Source organism: Melospiza melodia, chromosome 1 (genome assembly GCF_035770615.1).
Source record: "Melospiza melodia melodia isolate bMelMel2 chromosome 1, bMelMel2.pri, whole genome shotgun sequence".
Lineage (NCBI taxonomy): Eukaryota > Metazoa > Chordata > Aves > Passeriformes > Passerellidae > Melospiza > Melospiza melodia.
In genome coordinates this window covers 165731185-165737665 of record NC_086194.1, presented here as the reverse complement: position 1 = coordinate 165737665, position 6481 = coordinate 165731185, and the positions used below count along the sequence as shown (strand labels likewise).

The 6481-nt window shown below is 42.4% G+C and overlaps 1 long non-coding RNA gene across 1 annotated transcript; it reads right to left on the bottom strand.

Annotated features, from left to right (window-relative positions):
- Window positions 1–1930: 1930 nt before the first annotated feature.
- On the bottom strand, window positions 1931–4632 carry LOC134430667 (uncharacterized). The gene is made up of 3 exons (XR_010030891.1): window positions 4594–4632; window positions 2157–2229; window positions 1931–2050 (listed from the first exon to the last, which is right to left on the bottom strand). It is a non-coding gene; the product is annotated as an uncharacterized LOC134430667 (long non-coding RNA).
- Window positions 4633–6481: the final 1849 nt, after the last annotated feature.

Sequence of the window (6481 nt, the reverse complement as noted above, 5' to 3'; positions counted from 1 at the left end):
TCACCTCAGCTTTGATTCAAAGATTTTATTTTTTGTTGCTTGGAAATTATCTGTACCACACTCACTAGGCGTGCTGCAGCTTTAAAGGGCTTCTTCAGATCAACTCAAAGCACTCTGAACACTTTTCCACATTTTTATGATATCTTTGGAGAGTCAAGGATGATTGTTTTCCACATTGAGACAGCAATATGTTCCAAATGTCTCCATCCCTCCCAAATAAATATCCCAACCAAACAAAAAACATGTCTATAAATCAAGTTTCATTATATGGTTTTTATGAAACTTTTTAAGGCCAGCACAGATGAGGAAGGATGGTGGATGACTCTGGCCTGCAGTGGAATTTTATTCTGTTTTGCAAAGCAGAAGTGCTGTAGGAAAAAAATGTCACTGTTGCTGCCAATGTTGCCTTCCAATAACAAAAGTTAAATTTTAACCAATAGGTTTGTTATAATTGATTCTTTTTACATGGAACTATTCTAGGGAATGGCTGATTGTTTTGAATCAAGCATATTTATGGAGAGTAAAATAAAATATATTTGTGATTTGCAGTTTTTATTTTGCTAAGTGGAATATTCATACTCATTCAATTTCTTATTTCTATCAAAAAGGGAAAGTCTTACACTTTGAAAGACAATAATGCCTCCAGCTATATTTATACAGAACCCAGACAACAACTCCACATTTTGTCTCTTGAGTTTTCTTCCTCTGTCTTCTTCCTACCTCATATATTTTATATTCTTGTAAGTCTAGCAGCCCTGATTGCTGGGATCATGCCTGGCATTAAACATTTAACAGAGACCTTTTGTTGCTCACTGAATGGTTATGACAAATGGCAGGCTGTTACAGCAGGAGCTGTGTTATCAAAAATCAATCAAGAGCGTGCCAAAACCTCTGACTCCTTTTGCAGAATTCCAGTGTGGAACAGGCATTGTATAGATTGGGGAAAGAGACAACTCATGAACTCCAGCCAAATAAAAACCTTAGGATGAATGAGGAACACAGAGATGTGCAGCTGGAGCCAGCAAGTGTGTCACCAACTGTGCTCTTTTTCACTTGATTTTGCATGAAAAATCCCTGAAAGAGGGAGCCTTTAAAGGCTGACTGCAGTAAGGGCTGGTGAGGGTGAGTGCCCTATCTGCCTTTAAGGAGGTGGAAGTGAGGAAGAGGAACAAATCCAAGAATTCAGTTGAATGTGGAAAGCTCTTGGAATAAATTATGCAATGGCCTGTGAGCAGTTGGAAGAAAATACAGTGCTCAGAAATGGCCAGCAGGGTTTTGTCAGGAGCAAAGCATGTTAATGGAATTTAGCTCCCTCTCTGACGTGGTGCAGGGCTCATGTGGTCAGGTTTTGGAAGTCCAGGGTTTACAGGGGATGCTTCTGGGAGAAGGTGCCAGAATCTTCCCACCTGTCTGACAGAGCCAATGCCAGCTCCAAGATTGACTCAGCACTGGCCAGGCCACCAGCAACAGTGGCAACTCTGGGATAATGAACTAAAACAGGGGGAAAATCTTCTGTGCAACAGCAGCCAGGGGAAAGAGGAGAGAGAGAATATGTGGAAAAACAGCCCTGCAGAAATCCAGGCTGATGGAGAAGGATGGGGAGCAGGTGCTCCAGCCACGGGAGCAGAGCCACCAGAAGCTCAGACTTGGTGAGGCAGCTCTGCCCCTGCAGCTGTGGAGGTCCATGGGGGAGCACAGATCCACCTGCAGATATGGAGGTCAGTGATGGAGCACAGATCCACCTGCAGATATGGAGGTCAGTGATGGAGCACAGATCCACCTGCAGCCAGGGAGGTCCATGGGGCAGCACAGATCCAGCTGCAGCTGTGGAGGTCCATGGGAGAGCACAGATCCACCTGCAGCCCATGGATGTCTGTGATGGAGCACAGATCCACCTGGAGCTCATGGAGGACCCCCTGCCAGAGCAAGGAGATGTGTCCTGATGGAAGCTGAAGCCTGTGAGGAGCCCAGGCTGGAGCAGGCTTCCAGGAGGACCTGTGGCCCAGGGAGGGGAGTCCACACTGGAGCAGTTTACCCTGAAGGATGCAGGCTGTAGAAAGGAGCCATGGAAGAACAGTTCATGAAGGATAATTGTGTGATTGGACTCCATGCTGGAGCTGGGGAAGAGCGTAGGGAGGAATGTGGGATGAATTTACCTCAACATCCATTCCCCATCCCCCTGGGCTTCTGAAGGAGCATGAGGTAGAGGAGTCAGCAGTGAAGCTGAGCCTGGGAAGGAGGATGGAGGGAAAGTGCTTTTAGTTTTCCTTTCATTTCTCACTGTTGTTAATTAACAATAAACTAAATTAATTTTCACCAAGTCAGGTCTGTTTTACCCATGGCAGTAACTGGTGAGGGATCTCCCTGCTCTTATCCCAGCCCACATAATTTCCACCTCATTTTCTCCCCTCATCCTGCTAAGAAGGAGTGAAAGAGCAGCTTGATGGGCCCTTGCTGGCCAGCCAAGCTCAATCCACCACACTCAGCTGATGACAGGGAAGCATTGATGTAATTCATTACATTAATAATAAAGCTTTGGTATAGATGGTCTACAAAAACTCCTATAATGTAACCACAAAATTCAGTGATATGCTCATAGCAGGGTGTAAAAGTTGCTACCCAACAGAGTTGGAACACAAAATAGCTCCTTTCAGATTGTGATTCATATCACTAAAATAGAAATCCAATTTACACAAGCAATGGGCATCAACATGTGCAGGCAGGTTCAACACTCAAACTGATGTCATTAAGCAGAAGAAAGGGCCTAAGTTAGTGAATTTATTAAAAACATAGAAATCAGAAATCATTGACTAATTAGGAGAAAAGAGAACCTCTCAAGGCAGCAGTAACAGAGAATAGGCTCTACAAACTGAATATGAAAGAGAATGATATTTGGGAAACCAAGCAAACATCACCCTGGGCTGTATTAGCAGAGCTACTGTAAGTCAGACATAGGAGGTAAACTTTGCCCTCCATTTATCCCCTTTGAGTAACAAATCCAGAGGACCCTTCAGCACTTCTGAATTCCAGATTTCAGTGCCAGCTTTGGATATCAGAAGTTAGAAAGGATGTAAAGAAAACAGAAAATGAAAAACTGTGATGCTGGCATGCCCTTTAAGCAGCAGGACTTATGAGGAAATGTTTTAAAAATAAAGTTTGTTGTGCTTTTCTATACTAAAAGGGCAAAAGAACCAGTAGAAACACCACAGAAACACACAGAGAAAGAAAGCCTGAAAACTGCTGGCCTTCCCGTACTTGGAAATGTTATCAAGAATATTACATATTAGAAGGAAAGCTTGTTCTCTATTTCTGGAGGATTTTAAAAGAGGTTTAAAAAGTGTTGATAAGCAATGGTTACATTTAATTGACCCTTGTTCCAAAGAGGCACAGATTCCCATTCTGAGTTCTCTTCAACTCTAGCTTTCTATAATATGATATGAAAATACATGTTCTTTCCACTAAGAGCTGCTGGCAGCATTCTCACTTTAAGGGGGAAAAAAAGTACTATTTGGAACTGCTGTGAATTTCTTTCCAACTCTGGTTTCCTGTAAATAGACTAAAGCCTTGATTTTCACTCAAAGCCTCAAGGCTAGTAGCCTGGTTTTTCAAATGTTTACAGTAAGTCAGTACTTTCAGTAGTGTTTCCATCTAATATCTTTTTAAAATCCCTTTTTATGCAGCACTACATTGCTTTTGGTACTTTTTTTTCCTGAAGTTTTTTTCTGTTTAAATGGTCACAAAAACAAGAAACCGCTTGAGCTTCCCTAATCCTCTTTCTATAGGAAGCTGGATGAAAACCTTCTTTCAGTCCTTTAAAGGGTCACATTCCATTTTCCAGGGTGTCTGAGCCTCCCTTCTCCACATGTTCTGGTGATGTTTAGGCTGTTTTCCTTCTTGAAACATTTACACCATTAATAAACTGGTCACAAAGCAATAATTAAATATTTGCACTATGAGGAGGTTCAGCACAAAGGAATAAGCGGGAAAAATCATATTTAGCTTCCAGTTACTTGTGTTTTGTCTGCTTAGCACAGTGATGTGTGCCCATGTTGCCCAGAGCCCTTGCCAATGGAGCTTCCTGGACTTAAAATCATCTTAAAAGCAGTTCAGGTTTCTGAAACCCAGCAGCTCTGCCATGTGTTTATCCTTAAGTGAGAAACAGTCTAAAGAAGATGAAGTTGACTTTTACCTCAGCTACCAGATCCCTCCCACCCCTTTTTTATTCATGCTTTCTGCTACTCCATCCCTCTCTCTATGACCAGAAAAACAGGAATCTGTTCCCATTCAAAAAAGGATTGAACAAAGAACATTACAATGCCCAGGTTTCCCTCTTAAATGAAAGCACCTCAAATCCTTTCTCAATCAGTCAGACTGGGATAGATATGCTGTTCCTTTTCCACTTTTATAAACAAACCTCCTATATTAAGGAACTGATTAAAGCATTTAAACAGAAACACACATCAATGGCAACCATGAATCATTATTGTTATTTAACTGCAGAAAGGACTTCGGGTGTCATAACACAAGTGAGTGTTTATGAGAAAGAGGTGTTTTAAAATAGTGGTTAATGCTATCCTTAAATATTTACCAGACCTGCAGGCTCAGTATCTCGCTCCGTGCACTGGCTCAGCCTTTCTGCAGTCCCAGGGAACATTGGAACTGAGGCCCCTTCAAATTATTCCAGGGAGGTTTGACACTTGGCCAGGAAAAGTCCTGAGTACATAACAGAACTGCTGGATGTTGGCAGTGGGCACACAGACAATGTGGCTCTAAAAATGTCTAGTTCAGTTCACTGCAGCTGCTGGGGGAAAAGGACACTTCCCCTTTTGGTGAGGAAAGTTCTGCTTTGACAAACTTTTAACAAGAGGCACTGGCAGCTGCAGAGCCCAGGGCACTTTTGGTACCAGCAGTTATCACGGGACATTGTTTGGGCTTTTTTCCTGCCTGGGGTTTTAGTGTGCTGCTGGTACTGTGTGATGACACAGGCAGAGAACACAAGCTACCCTGCAGCACTGAGAGGCTGGTCCCCAAGGGCTGGACACTACTGTAAAGCCACTTGGATACAGGTGAGGATCCATTTTCCACAGCACCTTCCCTAGAACAGAAATTCTCATCACCTACTCTTGCAAATTTGCCTGAAGGAGGGTCCAAACCAAGGATGTGGATTGTCCCATCTAGAAAAAGCCCTGAAGGACTTTATCATAAGGCAGATAGGGTTACAAATCTTGTCCTTTGAGGATAGAACCCACCAGATTCCTCCATCACCTGAGTGTTTATCACTTGTGAGTGATAAACCTGAGCTCTTGCCTGAGGTTATGGAGAGGTGGGAGATCAGACCTCGATGAGCTTCCTGCAGGTATCTCAGGAATTCTTTGGGACCCTTCTTGGAAAACCATCATACACACAGAGAAAGAACAGATGTGCTCTGGCTTTCATGTCTTCATCTGGAGCTCTCAGCATGGTCAAGACCAGGATTAAGCTAAAACCTGATGAAAACCAATCACTAATGGGTCTCAGGCAGCTCAAGTCTGCTTTCAGCCTTTGTCTTGAATTTCTAATGGTGGCAGACAGAAAGGTCTAGAAAATCTCCTTTCACCATTGAGAATAAAATGCTGTAAAGCAGCTTCCCAGCTGCCCAGGGACGTGGGGCAAGAGCTGCTCCTTTTCCCAGCCTGCATCAAATGCCATAGAAAGAACACAACATTACATTTGGCTTCTGTGGGCTTTTGTGTTCTGGAACTAATGACAGTGATAACCCAGCAGGAATAATCAGATATGGCATATTTGCAGTGAAAAAATCTAGGTAAAGTTTTTTTATTATTTCCATGCTACCTAAAAAGAATTTTTCAAGCATATTCCAATTTTACTGTAATTCCCAATTTTAAATCCTGCTGCAGATGGATCATTATGATTTTTAAAATGTGTTAACTAGTTATGGTCAAGGCTTCCTTTCTCAGTTTAGAATTGTTTTCAGAACTTATTTAAGTTTCTATCAAGATGGGTTTGAAATGCTGTCCAAACATAGCTTGAGATATCATGTTTGAAAATTGACAGTAAAAACTGCAACAGATTTTTGCCCTCTTTTAAACTCTGATAATTTTTAAAGAGCTTCTTCTGAGGTATAAATAACCTACGATGTGTGGGACAAACAAAGCCATAAATGAATTCCATCAGGGAAAGCATGCTAACAGGAAATCTTACAGTCACTAACAAATATTCTTAATTATTCCCTTTTCAGTTTGCTCAGGGTCTTTCAGAGCTGAAAGGACACAGAGTGTGGTACAGGCAGACTTTTCAGATACAGGGCCTTTAAGCATGAACTGTTTTGTTTCAGTATGTTCACATTGCTCTCCCAGGGTGATGTTGTATTAATCATCCTGCTCAGACCCCTGCCTTCATTGCTCAGATGTGTCCAAGCTCCATGATCCATGGTTATTGTATTTGTGGGTGCCCCAAGGAAGGCAGGAATGATGAATCTGAC